This window comes from Hydra vulgaris, chromosome 08 (assembly GCF_038396675.1).
Source record: "Hydra vulgaris chromosome 08, alternate assembly HydraT2T_AEP".
NCBI classification, from domain to species: Eukaryota; Metazoa; Cnidaria; class Hydrozoa; order Anthoathecata; family Hydridae; genus Hydra; species Hydra vulgaris.
In genome coordinates, this window is record NC_088927.1 from 54808841 (window position 1) to 54826710 (window position 17870).

The window sequence follows — 17870 nt, forward strand, 5'->3', positions numbered from 1 at the left end:
AAATAATAAAATAATAACAACTTACCTAGGATTTCGGAAATATCCCGTAAAAGATTATCCCTGAAATTAAGAACAATTACAAATGTTTATCAAACTTAAAAAACAAATTATCCAAAGATTTGGAACATGCAACATAGAATGGGTTCTATGAAAACTAAGACATTTCAAGATTAATGGTAACTTTGTTAAAAGTTTGACCCTGACTTTTTTTTATTGCCATTGCTTATTGTTAATAAGTGTTTTATTTGAATAATTTATATAAACAAATATTATTTTCATATTTTCATATTATTTTCTTATTTAAATACATACATACATACATACTATTTTCTTATTTAAATAATATATATATACATATATATATATATATATATATATATATATATATATATATATATATATATATATATATATATATATATATATATATATATATATATAGCATATATATATATATATATAGCATATATATATATAGCATATATAGAATATATAGCATATATAGCATATATAGAATATATAGCATATATAGTTATATACTTGGGAAGAATATTTGTTTTGCTTCTAAACCTTTGCAGCACTGTTAAAATAATTTTATCATTACATACAATCTCCTTTATGAAAAGATGAGAATATTTTTACATTGCTGATTTAATGTTATAGATAAATCTTCTTGTGGATTTTCAAAGAAGTTAAAAATTCCATTTAGAGAAACTGTTATCTCTGCAGATCTACCTCAGTCGTCTGATGTCAGGGATCTATCGTGTAAATCTGATGAAGACTTTATTAGATCCGAGTCAGAATCAGAATATGCTAATTCAGAATCGGATAGTGATGTTTCTGATTATAATAAACAACAATAAGCACCACAGTTCCCATTAGATAAAACTCATCCGGTACTGCAACCACCACCACCAGTACGCAGAAAAAAAACGAAATCTTATTAGGAAGATAAAAAAAGCTGATGATGCTGAGCAAATAAATCTTCCATTTCAAAACAGTAACAATTAAGAAGGTCACGGTAATATAATCTCAGATGAGCCGATATCATATATTCCAAGATTTCTAACTGATTTCTTCAAAATATTGTTGATGAGCCTAATAAATATGCCTTACAAAAAAATATAGAGAAGAATTTACATTTGGACAAAAATGAACTAAAGTAATTTATTGGCATTTTGTATTTAATGAGTATTGCAAAGCTCCCTTCCACATGTATGGACTCGAGCAATGAGTTGTATTTTAAAAAAGTTGACTCAGTGATGATATTAAACCGATTTGAAAAAATAAAGTTGTTTCTTCGATGCAATGACGATATTCAGTGTCCAGACAACTGTACTGATAAGTTTTACAAAGTTCGTCCGATCGTCAGCATGCTGAAGGAATCTTTTATTAGCCTGAAACATGAAGAAATTATGTGTATTGATGAACAAGTTGTTCCTTTCAAAAGAAGATCCTCTTTGAAACAATAAAATCCTCAAAAACATAAAAAGTGGAGTTATAAGTTTTATATCTTGGGTAGTGTTGATGGACTTGTTCATAATTTTAAGATACATTCAGTTTCCATTGATATTTGTAAAAGACAGTCTGATTTGGAAGCATCTTGATATATTGTGATGCACTTGTTAGTACCAAGGCAAGTACCAAATGTACCAAAGCATAAATGGCACGAGCTATTCTTTGACAATTGGTGCACTGGATGGGAACTGGTGAAAATGCTTTACGATCAAGGCATAGCATGCACAATGTGTATAAACAGATTCCTAAATGTCCACATGCCCACTTATGGTGAATTAAAAAAAGAAGGCAGAGGTTCAGCTGCCATCAGGGTTACTACAGTTTATTATGTTGAACTTCGTGTTGCCAAATGGTTCAATAACAGGGGTGTTGCATTGCTAACAATGAGAGAGTGAATCCAATAACCATTGCCAACATAATTGCTGGGATAGAAAATCCCAGAGATTTGTTCCAGTCAAACAACCCTCTGTTGTTACTATGCACAAGAAATATATGGGTGGAGTAGATCTCTTTGATGGCATGCGGAGTCTGTACAAGATCCATATTCGATCCAAAAAGTGGTACCGCAGTATCACAAACTCATTCGGTATTTTCTTTACTTGCTTGTAGTGCAAGAATGGATACTCTATTGTTGAAAATGGCACCAGCTTCTAAGAAAGATATTCTTCCACTACGCATATTTAACCGGTGATGCGGAAGTTATCGGACAAAATAAAAACGTCAATAACTTATTTATAAATAAAAAAACAAACTACTATTATATTTTTTTATATAAAGCATTTATCTTTTAATAAAATAAATATATATTATTTTTTATATGAAAAAACACCACCTTCTGCATTTGATCTCAATTTTGCTCTGACGCCTTTCATATGCGACTGTAAAAAGTTTAAATCAATTTCTTGCAGTTTTAGTTTAATGCGATCAATCAAAACTTGCTCTGTTGAAGCTTGCCAATCTCCTTCGTAAACCTTCTGTGCCAAATGTCCCCGAAAATTTTCAATTGGTCGTGCTTGAGGCACATTTAGGGGATTGGATTCTTTATCAACGTAATAGACATATTGGTCCATTCAATTTAGAGAATCTTTAGAATAATGAGAACTTGCTAAATCTGGCCAAAATAAATAGTTAAAGTCTCCATGATACTTGTGAATAAATGGAAGAAGTCGTTTTTCTAAACATTCATTAATATAGATTGATGAATTGATCGCTACAGCCTCGGAAGTGCAAAACAATGGCTCGGACATACCACGGTCAGATATGGCTATCTACATTATTAATTTTTTTGGAAATTTTCTCTTTTCCTATAAAACGAACACTTTCTGGGCATGTCTTTTTGTTGTTTGTGTAGTATCCAGAATTTCCAAGCATGTTGTCCCCTGCAAAACAAAAGTATTTTTCGTCATCGATGACTAGAAGCGATTTTGTGTTATAAAGTTAGTTAACTAGTTTCCTGCTTCTTTTCTTTGCCTTTATTTGTTGTTCTATAGTGTATTTTGGAGTCTTTTCACGTTTTATATATTCAATATTCATTTTTTTTACCTGACGACCAATTGTCGATTGATTTACACCGAATTTAATACCAATTTTTCTCTGACTGAACCCTTTTCAATTGTTGACAAGACTCGTTAATTCGGCTTTCTTTTCTCTAGTCCAGGATGTCGGACGACCAGGGTGCTTTCTATCAGAAAACGATTGAACATTTTCAAGTCTTTTTAGGTTATCATATATTGTACTTTGAGCAAATCCTTCCTTTTCGAAATGATTTACGATTTTTTTTATTTTTTATATTAGGTTTATTTACAAAAAACATTTTTAGTCGCTTTCGAAAAGATTCTCGTTCAGCTGTATTTAACCTCATTTTAAATAATTGTGTTTCAAATAATAAAATTTATATTTTATAGAACGTTTATGCCTACGCATAAAACCACAAAAACTTATTATTATGCTCAAATAATGAAAATAGGATTTGTCCGATAACTTCCGCATCCCCCGTTAAATTAATAATGGCCAAAAGCTTAGTCTAGTCTAATAAGGTATCCCATAGGCGAGGATGTTTCTGTTGACCATCTTCCTAGAGCAAAAAAGAGAAGGATCCTGCTGCAAATTTACCTGACCATCCACTAGAAAAAGTAATATTGGTCATTTTCCTTCTTTCGTAGATAAAAAGGGTCATTGTAAATACCCAGGCTGCACTAGAATCACAAACGTTTTTTGTGACCAGAATAAAGTTCTTTTATGCTTTACATCTAATTCCAATGCCATTGGAAGGAGATGTAACCATTGACAACGGTTTTCGAAAGTTTAATGAGGCATCTGTGAAAACTAAATGCTGTATGATTCTATATTTATTTTACTTGATAGTGGAAAATAATAAAGAGCCAACCTAGAGTGGGATCCAGGGGAAACAAATTTAATTTTTGCACCCAAGGATTATGTAATTTATTGTACTTTTGCCTACTGGAATAAGTTTGTGGCTAATTTATGATCATACTTAATACATTATTCATTGACATGATAATTCTTATCACCACTGCAAAGGGTGGCCTTAAACCAACATAGCGCAAAATCCCGAGACCACTTCCCGTTTCCCGATTCCCCTGTCTTACGGTGTCAGTATCATGGTTTTCTACTTTTTTGTTTAGCATCACTTTGTCCCGTTCCTTCTTTATTACGAAACGCCAGTGTGGACGCCCCAACCGTGTAACAACCCCAAGACGTGCCACCGTTCAGAGCTTACAGAAGACGATAAAGCGATATATCGCACCGAGATGCTCGACATCTTCCGAGATTGTTACGACGACGAGGAAAGTCGAACGCTATTAGCTGACCTTCATATTCACTACGGCTCAGTGTTTACGTACCACCAAAATATGCAAACAAAATATATTGATTCCTAATAATGTTTTACTTGTGGGACATAAATTTCCTTAAAAAACCCTTCCCTAACCCTAAATAATTTATCCTAAAAACTCCCCTATGCTTCCCCATGCACGCAAAAGTCTTAGTATTAAACAGTTTTCTAATTTTTTTTTTTTTAAATTTTTATAAAAACTTTAACCAGTATCTGCTAATAAATCTGAAACAAGTAACCAGTATCTGCTAATAAATCAGTAAGACTTTCGGAAGTTAACCAGCCCAAGTTTTCTCGTTAATGTCTTTAAGATGTTGCTGCTGTATTATATAAATTCATATATCAAAATCAGGTGCGCAAACGTGCAGTTATCGCTCATAATAGCATAATAGGCCCTAATTATATCTGTATAACAACCGCTTCGTGATTTTAACAAAGAAAAAAGTTTTTTAAATTTACCTTATCCCTTGCAGAGTTTCCATTTTTTTCCTTTCCATTTTCTATCCCTTTTCGAGACTTTTTTAACGGATTTCGTGAAGGTATAACAAAGCAAAAACTCCAAACAACAACCAAATAACAAATAGGGTGTGTCTTACTATCAGATTTTTTTAAAAAAAAGTATTAACAAAAACCCCCGAAAAAGAAAATTTGCGTACAGCTAATTTAAAACTAAAGCCTAAAATTTTAAAAATGATGTTAAGCTATCGAGAACAGTGTTTTAAAATTGCATATTTATGACAAGATAACAATTCATAAAGAATACAACAATAAAGATTAAAACGAATTTAAAGACCTTTTAAGCTCTAGTCAAAGTAACTACGGCTTCCAATTATTTCATATCTACGATCCATATTTTCCATATCTACCATCAAGAAAAAAACAAAGGCAGCAAAAATTCAAAAATCTATGACAAAAAATAAAGACAAATAGTAAGAACGATATAGTACGTCATTACCTAACCGGTAAATGTCTGATAGAATAAATGATATTAGGAAAAGATAATACTACAAATAGATATTAGAAAAAGTGTTGACGTAATAGCTATACTATTTAAACAGATGTTCAGTGATGTACAGGGGGTATTTAAGAAAATAAGTGGGAAATGTGTTTCGTCTTATCTGACTACTTAATGGAATTTTCTTTTTTTTTTTTTTTTTTTTTAAATCTGATGGCAAAAGTCACTTTAACTAGACTGAATGTTTCATTTACTATCTGCGTGAGTAATTATCATAATTTTAGCGGTAAATTTTGCAAAAGCCAATTTCTATTTAGTCGTAAAGCCGCATGATATACTATTCTATTTTTTGTTCTCGAGAAAGGTTGGAGTACAATTCATTATAAATAAAGAGTTATATAACGTGTAACAGGAACAATCACCAATAAATGGAGATCATTTATGAATTACACAACTGATATGATCACGCATATTATACGTGATGATATTGTTATTACCTCATTCGAAATGCTAGAAATGTTCTGAAAACGTAAACATTAAAAACCCCTTTTAAAAAATCCTTTAGTTTATTTTTATTAGGGTTCGGACTGTCTGGGCAGATCTGCGCAGATATGCGCTGGCCGTGTGATTTGTCTGCGCAGACGTCTGTGCAGACGTCGATGCCGACAAAATTTACTGCTTTGCAGACGATTTTTTGAAATCAACAAAAATAGTTTTAAACTTAAAAAATGTTTTAAGTAATATTTTAACTTATTATAAATTCAGTGATTAGTAACAATAGGAGTTTTCAAAGATTCTTACAGTAATAAAAAAATATAATGCCGGCGCCTATGCGGTGATTTCTCGACATTCAATTTCATTGAGAATTGCACCTTATTCAAGAATGTAAACAGTCTTGTCATTTGTGTTCATCAGCACGCTATTGGTATACAAGAATACCAGCTTTTCAACTCTCTCATTCGTAAGACGATTTCTTAGTGAATAAATCCAAATTTCTTAGTGAATAAATCGAAAGGTCGACCAAGCTCTTTCTGCTCTAGCCGATGAACAGATCATTTCGTTAATAAGCTAAGCAATTTGTAAAGAGCAGGATATTTATCGCGACCGATAATGTTCCAATAATTTCGCGCGTTCATCTTGAATATTGTTTCCTTTCTTCTCTCAGGCAGCGCAGCCATTTCTCTTATAAAAGCATTTAAATTCATCCTCAGCAATTTCAGATTTAATCTTTTTGGTGAACTCAACTGTAGCTGTGATAAAATTGGTTTTATCTTCATTCAAATAAAAACCTTCTGCGGCATTTTTGGGCGTTATTATGAAAGCAATTCCAATACCTGGTGTAAAGAGAAAATCGAGGCGAGATTGCACTTTTTGTTGTATGTCTTTATCGTCCATATAGGAATTGTACATTTGACCAATGTAATCATACACGAGAGACAATGGAGCTTCATCCTTTTTTAGCTTATCGTTCACGTCGGAAGGAAATTCAATGCTTTTGACAAGCTTAAAGAGACGGTTCCAAAATGGGTTAGATTTTATCAACGCCATAACATCAGCAGAAGTATTCTTTGGTTGAATTTCTTTTAGGAATGCACTTTCTTCGTCTACCAACTTAATAAGAACGTATTTTAATAGCTGGAGGCTGCTCATTGATTTATAATAACTAAACCATTGTGTTATACAGGCACGGTCAATGAAAGAGAAATATTTGCTGCAATTCGTCTTTCATCAAGCTTTGCTTTCACGATGTTATAATTTTTCACATATTTGATAATTTTCTCTGCATCTTTGACTGGCCTCAGTTGTAGAAACTATGTCTTTCACAAGCAAGTTGACTCCATGAGCTCCGCATCTGCTAGCCGAGATGTGTGGATACTTCTCCTCGATGATCCTCCACGCTGATATCATAACAGGAGCGTTGTCGCTTATGAAACTGGTAAATTTTTGTGAGTTAATCTTCTCAATAACTTGTAAGATTGCCGCGGCAACTGCAGAAAATTTTTGAATGATTCCGGATGTATTTATCTACGTGTAAAAAAAAGACTTCTGATCGGGCGCTTTAATACAAAAACTCACTATGTGATCGCCTCTTATGTTTGTCCAGCCTTCAGACATCAGTGTTTAGTTTGTTTCAGAATTCAAAATTTCATTTACGGAAGTAGAACATTTTGTGTATTGTTTGCGCAGATCTGCGCAGAAACATTTTCCAAACTGTTAGCATGCGTCTGGGGGGTAACGAGACATTACTCGAATAAGCTCATTGAGTTTGCGGTAATCAATAATTCTACAGTAGAGTTATTTTTAAACAGCGAAATCGAAATTAAAGGTTGCACACTACAATTTACACAAAAGTTCGTTCGTAAGGTACATGTTCTTGTGCAAAACATCCCTTTTGGTGTACTACGAATTGGTTCCCAAAGTGCCTTTAGTTTACTTGGAAAACACCTAGCAACTCGCAGAGGTGAATTCGACGCTTTTTACCTTCAGAAAGTCAAAGTACAAGGTGAAGATATTTTTACCGGTAGTGTAATTATCATTATTAAAAATTGGAAAAACCCTTCACAAAATCCTCTACCTCGCTACCAAAACGTGGACGGGCTGATTCTTAGATACAAACACGTCGGTCAACCCGAAAACAACACTCCTAAAACAAATCCAATCGTTTCACCCACTGAACCCAAACTTGTTAAACCAACTGAAGTAAACAACAAGGAAAAAGAAAGCAATAACATAGATAGTGTAAACAGTGATAAAAAAGTAACGAAGTTACATTGAATACAAAAACCACATCAAATAAAGTCAACCCAGAAAAAGACTTACCCAGTCAACCAGAAAAAGACTGGGACAGTCGGAGGGTGAAACCCCCAAAAAAGTCACAAACACTAAAGTTTTGAGCAGGACACCACGATTCCGGAAACTACAGAAACGATGGACGTGGAGGAGGAATTGTTACGCCGGGGAATAGATCTGGATCTTGGCGAAGATGAGGCTGACAGTTTAGTTATTGACAAAGAATACGAAGGCCAGTCGTGTGCGAAAAAGAAATCGTAAAAAAATTTTCTCTACTTATTTTTTTCTTTTCTTTTTTTTTTTTTTTTTTTTTTTTGAATTTTATAGATAATTTTTTTATTAATTTTTGTAGTTTTATTTTTTAATGTTATACCTTTGTTTTTTTCACCTTAGTTTAAAGTGAATGGATACTGTATTTTTTTTATTTGCATTTTATTAATTTTTGAAATCTTTTTTTTAATTTTTTCAATATTTTTTTTTTTTCTAATATAATTTTTATATTTTTAGAGTTTTAATTTCTGAAGTATTACTTTTGTTTTTTGGATTAGTTTCAAGTCCAGTCATCATGATTGTATGAAGAACTTTTTTGGATTTGTGAATTGCTTTTAATATAATCCGTTGATTGTCCGATGGGTATCTTATATGCTTTGTTTCTTTTTATTTGTCTTTCGGATTTTCTCTGATCATATACTGCTTTTTTCTATGCCTAAAATAATAATAGTTCATCTTCCGAGCATTTTCTTTTTATCGAAACCGTAAAACAAATTTAAGTTGTATAAATGTCTCCCAGTATATTCTAAACAATTATATTATATTATATTAACAAACAATTATATTATAAACAAGATATTCTGAGGGAAGTTCGATTATTTTTTCTGGTCCTTCTACTTTTTCTTTTAACGTTATGTTTGCTTCATTTACGATGTTGTGAGGTTCGATTTTGTTTCCAATATTGTTATTCTTAAAACTTTGGCTTTCTTCCGTGTGAGCTTCTGTTTCTTGTGTTTGAGAATTTATTTCAGGCGGTTGTGGTGTTTGGTCAAGTGTCTTTGGTTTTGTTTTATTTATGTTATTGGTATCGTTGTTTATAATTTGGTTTTCAAGAGAGTTTTGGCATATCACCATAGGGGCTTCTGGTTCTTGTGTTTTAGAAAATTTAACTGTTGGTTTAGGTATTTTTCCCGATGCTTCTGGTTCATTAGTTTCCGCTACTTTTTATCAAGGTTCTTCAGTCACTTCAATAAAATTTTCTTTTGGTTTTTGGTTATCTTTTTTGTTTTGATCGGTATAGATTATCCTGACGTTATATCCACCTAGTCTTAAGGACCTAGGTATTGGTTTAATTAATTGATCCATCATGGCAACAAGTATTCCTGTATTGTACGATGTTCAGTTTTTAGGCGTTTTGCGATATATTGCTTTTGTGTGTATGTGTTTCCCATATCCGAGTTGCTCAAGAGCCACACCGACAGGTAAATATTTTTTTTCGAGAGGCAAACTCATTACAGATACTGCAACTCGTTTGCATATGTTTCTAGTTGAAGTAGAGTTATGAAAATGGTGGGTTACACCATTAATTAAAAGTCCATTTTCAAGGATCAACGATTTCGACTTGTTAGTTTTCATGACAAGCTCGGTCATTGTCTCTTTACAAATAATTTGCAGGCCTTCCAGATCGTGATCTAAATTGGCGTTTTCAAGAGCGAATAAAGTATTCGGTTCAGTTATATTTTCTGTTATTTTACACAAAGGGTTCTTTTCAATGTACTAAATTCATTAGACAATTTTGAGTTAAAATTAGTTGTTATAGCAAGCTTTTATTAGGGACGTTTAAGTCTATTGTAAACTTCGATGTTTCCATATTAAGATGAATTTATAGCGTGGTCAGGGTTTGACGATTAAGTATTTTCCTTCAACGCTCGTATTTCACACATACACAATCTTCTCTACTCAAAAGTTGTTTTGTAACAACTTAATGCCCTTACAAACTAAAGTTACCTTACTTGCAACCCGATGTAAGGGAAGGGTAAAAGACTCTAGACACATAAACCTATACTACTCAACGATTGCCTTACAGGCAATTTTAAAAAAACCCGACAAACTAAAGTTGCCTTACAGGCAACCCGTTGCAGGAAAACGGAAAGATAAAACACAGAGACTAAAAAGTTTTAGTATGAGTTTTTTTTCTTTTCACTTTTTTTGTTTCGCTTTGTTCTCAACTCTGATCTCTTTTTCCGAATTTTTTCGTTCTAAACTTTCTTTTTTTTTTCTACAAAAATTCCTTTTTTTTCGATTTTTCTTCGTTCTATTTTTTTACTCATTAATTATGCATGTCACATTTTTAAATAAGCGCTTAAGCAGTTAATTCAAAATGTTGTAGTTTGCGCTTTTGTGTAAGATGTTATTGTCCAGTGCGTCCATCTGTTCGTATTACGTCAGAGCAACCGAAAACTCGTGCCATAAGATTAAGGTTTATATGTGTGTAATTTATGTCAGGTTGTAAAATTATTATATTTACGTTTAAGATACACGAGTTTTCAAATTAGGAAAGCTGATCCTCTCCAACATGGCAATTAATATTTTAACGTGCAACATAAACGTTTTAAACGACCAAGACAAACTCGATAATTTTTTTGGGTTTCTCAAATTGTACTTTTTCGATCTTATCCTCCTTCAGGAAATAAAATCCGGACCTTCCACCATTAAACAGTGGAGTGACGAATGGACTTGCGAGTCTATTTGGAACTCTGGTCCGAATCAAAACTGTTGTAGGGTGGCGATACTCTGTAAATCCAATGTTTGTTTACACGAACCAATTTTTGGCGACCTTGGAGACATCTTGCAGGACACAGGACAACCCGTCTTGATGGCCGGGGATTTCAACATGGTCGAAAGCCTGCCTCCTGACACAGAGGGCACAAACAGGGTTGTTATCTGTCAAATATGTCTGAGAAATATTTTCTGCCGACGTAAAATATGTCCCACATAATTTCTATTGACATATTTTGACATAATTTTATGTCTGAATTACTTTCTGCTGACATAAAATATGTCAAACATATTTTCTATCGACATATTTTGACATAATTTTATGTCTGAATTATTTTCTGCTGACATAAAATATGTCAGACATATTTTCTTTCGACATATTTTGACATAATTTTATGTCTAAATTATTTTTTGCTGACATAAAATATGTCAGACATTTTTTCTGTCGACATATTTTGACATAATTTTATGTCTGAATTATTTTCTGCTGACATAAATTATGTCAGACATATTTTCTGTCGACATATTTTGACATAATTTTATGTCTGAATTATTTTCTGCTTGATATTCTTGAAGAAAAAATCAATCTAACAAATTTATTGCGTATTTCAACTTAATTTACAGAGTTAAGTAAAAATAGTTTAAATGAATTTGTTGCTTTTTTGCAATCAATTATGCTTCATAAAACTTTTACTTTAAACCCTTTAAGCAAACATCAGTTGTTTCATAAAGGTCTTTTTCTGCCCTTTTTAGCGATGTATCATTTGATAGGATTGACTAATATTAGCATTTATTGACTTATTTATTGATTATGACTTATTTATTGATTATGACTTATTTATTGATTATGACTTATTTATTGATTATGACTTATTTATTGATTATGACTCATTTATTGATTATGACTTATTTATTGATTATGACTTATTTATTGATTATGACTTACTTATTGATTATGACTAATATTGACATTGATAGTATTGACTAATATTGACTAGTATTGAGGCATCATTTGATAGTATTTCATAGTATTGATTAGTATTGATTAGTATTGCTTAGTATTGGCGCTTTCTCTTATTAGAATGTAAAAACCATTTCAAGCTGAGTTTTTATTACTGAAAGTGGTTTTTATTAGTATGACTAAATTTAAAATTATATCTTTAATTAAAATAATAATAAAAAAAAAACTTTTTCAATTTTTTTTAAGTATTAGTTGATCCTGAAAAAGTTTTGATTATGAAAAATTGAATTCAAAAGATTCAATGAAAAAAACGGTTCACAGAATTTCAAAAAATTCGTGCCAAATTAAATTCATTTAAGCTGAAGAATTTGAAATATTTCACAAAAGTTATATTGAGCTCATTAAATTTCTATTAAGAAGACTAACCGGTAATAATTTTTAACTAATTACGAAAAATATACTTTTAGTATTAATAGTTATGATTTATTTAACAATAAAATAATTGACAATTGCATTATAAGAGCATAATTAACTGCCATAAACTTGCATAAAATGTTTTGAGTGAAATATATATTGGAATAATTTTTTTTTTCGTTTTCCTTACGATTTAAAGTCAAAAATGGAGAATAATTTATTGAATGAATCAACTATTAGTTAAAAGTAACTAAAAATGTTTTTTTTCAAATATTTTAATCAAGAGAATAATTTTAAGTTTAGTCATATTAATAAAAACCATTTTCAGTAATAAAAACTCAGCTTGGGATGGTTTTTATATTCTCATAAGGGAAATCGCCAATACTAATCCATACTAATCAATACTATCAAATACTATTAAATACTATCAAATACTATCAAATACTATCAAATACTATCAAATACTATCAAATACTATCAAATACTATCAAATACTATCAAATACTATCAAATACTATCAAATACTATCAAATACTATCAATTACTATCAAATACTATCAAATACTATCAAATACTATCAAATGATGCATCAATACTAGTCGATACTCTCAAATGATACATCGCTAAAAATAGTTTGTCAATACTATCAAATGATACTTCGCTAAAAAGGGCAGAAAAAGACCTTTATGAAACAAAAGATATTTGCTTATAGGATTTAAAATAAAAGTTTTATAAGGCATAATACAGGTCAACAAAAACAAAATTTTTTTTATGTAGGATTTCTTATTTTGATTTCAAATATGCAACTCATTTTTTACCATCACGTCAAGTTGTAAAGATATTTTCTAATTTTTAGAATTTGGGGTAAAGTCCCTAATATTGTCGAAAAAAAAGTTGTTCAAAAGTATGTCAACCTGAGTCTCAAAAGAAGCGTATTTTTATAGAGATTTTAAAGATGTTATTCGTTTGTAATAAAAATAAGTAATTTTTGTATTATTGCTGAAAAACATTTCGTTGACATTTTTTTAAGAGTCTTTAGCATTTTTTTAAATAATTTTTTTGCCAAAAAATTTTACGGAAAAATTTTTATGTTTTCTAAAATCTCTATACTATCTTCTAAAATACGCTTTTTTTGAGACCCAAGTTGACATACTTTTGAACAACTTTTTTTTCGACAATATTAGGGACTTTACCCCAAATTCTAAAGATTTGAAAATATCTTTACAACTTGACGTGATGGTAAAATATGAGTTGCATATTTGAAATCAAAATGTGAAATGCAATCCAAAAAACAAATTCTTTGCTCGGCACCAGGAAAAAAATTTTTTTTTGTTGACCTTCAATTATAATTGATTGCAAAAAAGCAAAAAAATGCTTAAACTATTTTTAATTAACTCTGTAAATTAAGTTGAAACGCGCAATAAATTTGTAAAATTGATTTTATCTTTAAGAATATCAAACAGCAAATAATTCAGACATAAAATTATGTCAAAATATGTCAACAGAAAATATGTCTGACATATTTTACGTAAGCAGAAAATAATTTAGACATAAAATTATGTCAAAATATGTAAACAGAAAATATGTCTGGCATATTTTATGTCAGCAGAAAATAATTCAGACATAAGATTATGTCAAAATATGTCGATAGAAAATATGTCTGAAATGTTTTATGTCAGCAGAAAATAATTCAGACATAAAATTGTGTCAAAATATGTCAATCCAAAATATGTGGGACATATTTTATGTCGGCAGAAAATATGTCTGAAAATATGTCGACAGACTTGCCAGACATATTATGTCGTAACAACTCTGGGCACAAACAATGCTAAATATCACACCTACGGCATTGCTGAACTCAAGGTCTTCCAAGGTAAGTATGACCTCGTAGATTTTTTGTTATAATTTTTCCAACAGAAGAGAATTCACACGGCGCAATCAGATGGTTAAATGTAGACTCGACAGAATCTACTGCCCTGAAAAAGTCGCCTAAAAAACAACATACAACAAATTTCTCACGAACCCTTTTTCCGACCACGAGTTCGTGTCAACAACTGTAAATTTTAAAAAAAAACCATGAGAGGATCAGAATACTGGAAATTAAACTGCTCCCTCTTGGGAATAGAGATGCATAGGCAAAAAAATGAGCTCTTAATCCAAGATTGGCGAACAAAAAACGGTCCTATATTTCAATTTTAAAATGGTGGGACGACTGAAAACTTCTTGTTGGGGCTTAATTACGACAAGTATCGATACAGGAAAGTGCGAGAAACAAAAAAAACATCAAAATGATTGAAAACAAAATCCAACGAGAGCGACAAAACGCTGACCCGAATCTAGACAGCATCAAAGAAAAACACGATGCTCTTTTCTTGCTCCAGTTTCCAGGAGCGTTTTTACGCACGAAACAAAAACAAATCAAAGAAGGTGAAAAACCTTCAAAATTTTTGTATAATTTGGAAAAAGTTCAACAGAGGAACAAGTCAATTACTAAAATTCGCAAGAATGACGGCACATTGACGAGTGAACCTGGTGAAATACTAAACTCCCTAGTTTCATATTATAAAAACATTTACACCAATACTAGTCTGTGCAAAGACAGCCAAAATTGAGTCTTGTCACACATCACTAAAACATAAAGTCAATTTTTAAACACCCGCGTAACCGTCGCGAAACAAGAAGAAGCCCTTTTTAAATTTGAAAACGGAAAATGTCCGGACTATGACGGACTTCCAGCTGAATTTTATTAAACCTCTTGGCACATTTTAAAAAAGATTTTGAAGAACTTGCCTTCGAAATACTTTTCGTAGAAAAACATACCAGCCACTCTATGAAAAAATCTATTATTTCACTGACTCCCAAACAAGGAGATCTTACCAAATGCAAAATCTGGAGGCTCATATCCTTAATCGGCGCTGATTACAAAACAATCATGAAAGCGCTAGCACTAAGACTTGCATAAATAATGGGGAAAATTATAGAACCAAATCAAATTTGCGGAATCCCAGTAGAACAATATTCTCAAATTTACATTTAGTCCTTGATCTTACAGATTACGCGGAATTTAAAAATCTACCTAGTTTCATTTTGTCAATAGATCAAGAAAAGGCGTTTAAAAAGTCGATCATGCGTTTCTGCTTCAGATTCTCCGAACATTCAATTTAGGAGAAAATTTTGTATCTTTTGTCAACACCTTATATTCAGAATTCTCGGCATCTGTTTTGAATTGCGGTTTCCTGTCAGCCTCCTTTCCTACGGAAAGAGAAATTAGACTGGGTGACCCCCTCTCTCTCTTGCTGTACGTTTTCGTTACCGAAGCTCTCGCTTTGGTCATCAGAGCGGACAGCAGAATAGAAGGGTTTCCCATTACCTAGTACACCTAAACCCCTCAAATTACAGCAGAACACAGACGAATCGAGCTTTTTTCCCGGGACGTAAAATCAGTCCGCTTTTTTTTCGAAAAAATAAAACTGTTTGAAAAAGCAAGTGGTTCAGTGATCAATGCCTCAAAAACCAAAGGTTTTTGTGGCATTGATCACTGAACCTTGGGGGTTTTGGTCCTAAAAAGAACGCCAGAAGTGGACGACATAGAGTAGAACAACAAGACAGGTGTCAAAATATTAGGCGTTACTTTTTACACCAGACTGAGTGATACTACCAATTTTATCTGGTTAGTAACTCTAAACAAAATAGAGAAAAAACTCAAGTTTCTGGGACTACGTACTTTGTCACCTAGGGGAAAGACTATGATGAAAAGTACGTTAGCAATGTCAAAAGTGTGGTTTCTGGAAAACGTGCTGTCCGTTCCCGAATGGGCAATAGAACGTCTGCACAGAGCCATTTTCGTTAATCTGTGGCAAAAGACCAATTTCAATACGGTCAAAAGAGAGACACTTTTTTTACCCGTCAAAAGCGGGGGTCTCGGAATTTTATCACCAAAGGTGCAAAGTCTTGCACTTAGCCTTAAAACACTCTTTCAACTGAAAGAATCCAAAGAGGACAAAGCTTACGATTATTACTACTTTTCAAAGTATTGGTTGGCGAGTTAAATAAAATTTACAAACCCAAACCAAGGCTGGAACTTTTTAAAGCAGAACAATTTTCCAAAACACTGGGACAACAAAACTTTTCAGTACTACAAAACTACAATTGAAATATTAGGCAAAAGCGGGTCCCTTTTTAACATCCCCCTAAAAACAACAAAAAATATTTATTTAGAAGTGGCAAAAAACAAAATGACAGTCGTGCCAGCAAAACTTTTCTGGAACGGTTCAACAAAAACAACAATGCCGAGGACCCAAATTTGGAAAAAAAACTTCACCTCCCACGCATGCGGACCGAATCAAAACATCCTCTTTCGTTTTTTACACAACAGTGTACCTTCTGCAGCCTTGCTAGCCAAAAGTACAAGTAAACAGAGCGTCAAAAATAACAAATGCAAAACTTGTGGTAAAATCGAGGACAACATCCATATCTTTGCCTACTGTCCTCCTTCTGTTGAAATTTGGGAGTATTTTAAACATGTATATAATTCCTTGACATCCCGAAATAACACCGCGGACATTTTCTGTGAGTATTTTTGTATTAATAATTTTTTCTGTCAAGTAGTGAATGGAAATCTGAAACTAAACATATGAGCTAAAATAAAACAACGGCTCGTTGTATGTTTAGTAAAGACTTTCTTCCCCCTTGCAGTTTTTTTCTATGTTATACAACAAAATTATTATTATATATGATTAGCAAATCACTCCCAGCCCTTATTTTATAAAACATTATTTAACACAGAAGTTTTTATCTACAGTGTTCGCAACGTAATGTTTATGTAAAGATCCTGTAATTCTTTTTAATTTTGATATAAATCTATCTTTTACCTATTTCTAAAATTCTCTTTTTTTTTTAACCTAATCTAAACTCTCGATTTCTATTTGCACAATGGCAAAAAAAAAAAAATACAAAAAAATACAAAAAAAATACAAAAAACAAAAAAAATACAAAAAACAAAAAAAATATATAAAATCAAAAAACATAAAAAAATCAAAAATCAAAAATACAAAAATTATATAATAAAATACACAAAACAGAAAATGTATTTACGAAGATTTGTAAAAACCATATATTGTATAACTATAAAACTTGAGTTAATGTTAATATATAGAAAAATTGTAAATATTTATAAATTGATAATAAAAGAAAAAGAAAAAAAAAAAGACAACGAGAGACTTATTAGAATAAAGAATAGAAGTTAAAAAAAAGTAAAACTAGCACAGATAATAAAAAGTTAAGCAACTCCAAAAGGAGAAAAAAACCTCTGCATTGACAGGAATATTTGTGAGTACAAAGCAAATTAAATATAAAGAAGGCAACCCACAAAATCTCTGTTTTAAATGGAAAGAGAAAATCAAAAGACACAAAAATTCATTCCAAAATATTCTAAACGATGATCGAAACGCTTTTTTAAACATTGAGAAACTCCACAATGATTAAACAGTGAGGAACTCTACAATGCCGCAAAATCTTTAGGCAAAGGGAAAAACCCACGCATTGACACCATCTCAATTGTGCTTTACCAAGAATACTGGGACATATGCGGTGAGGAGCTGACTAACCTT

At 31.7% G+C, this 17870-nt stretch overlaps 1 long non-coding RNA gene across 1 annotated transcript in view; it reads left to right on the forward strand.

Moving 5' to 3' along the window:
• The window catches only part of LOC136083992 (uncharacterized), a 30223-nt gene extending 25795 nt beyond the window's left edge, over positions 1 to 4428 (forward strand). Inside the window, exon 3 of the long non-coding RNA XR_010640270.1 lies at positions 4164 to 4428. This is a non-coding gene — a long non-coding RNA (uncharacterized LOC136083992). The remainder of the gene's footprint in view (positions 1 to 4163) is intronic.
• Positions 4429 to 17870: the final 13442 nt, after the last annotated feature.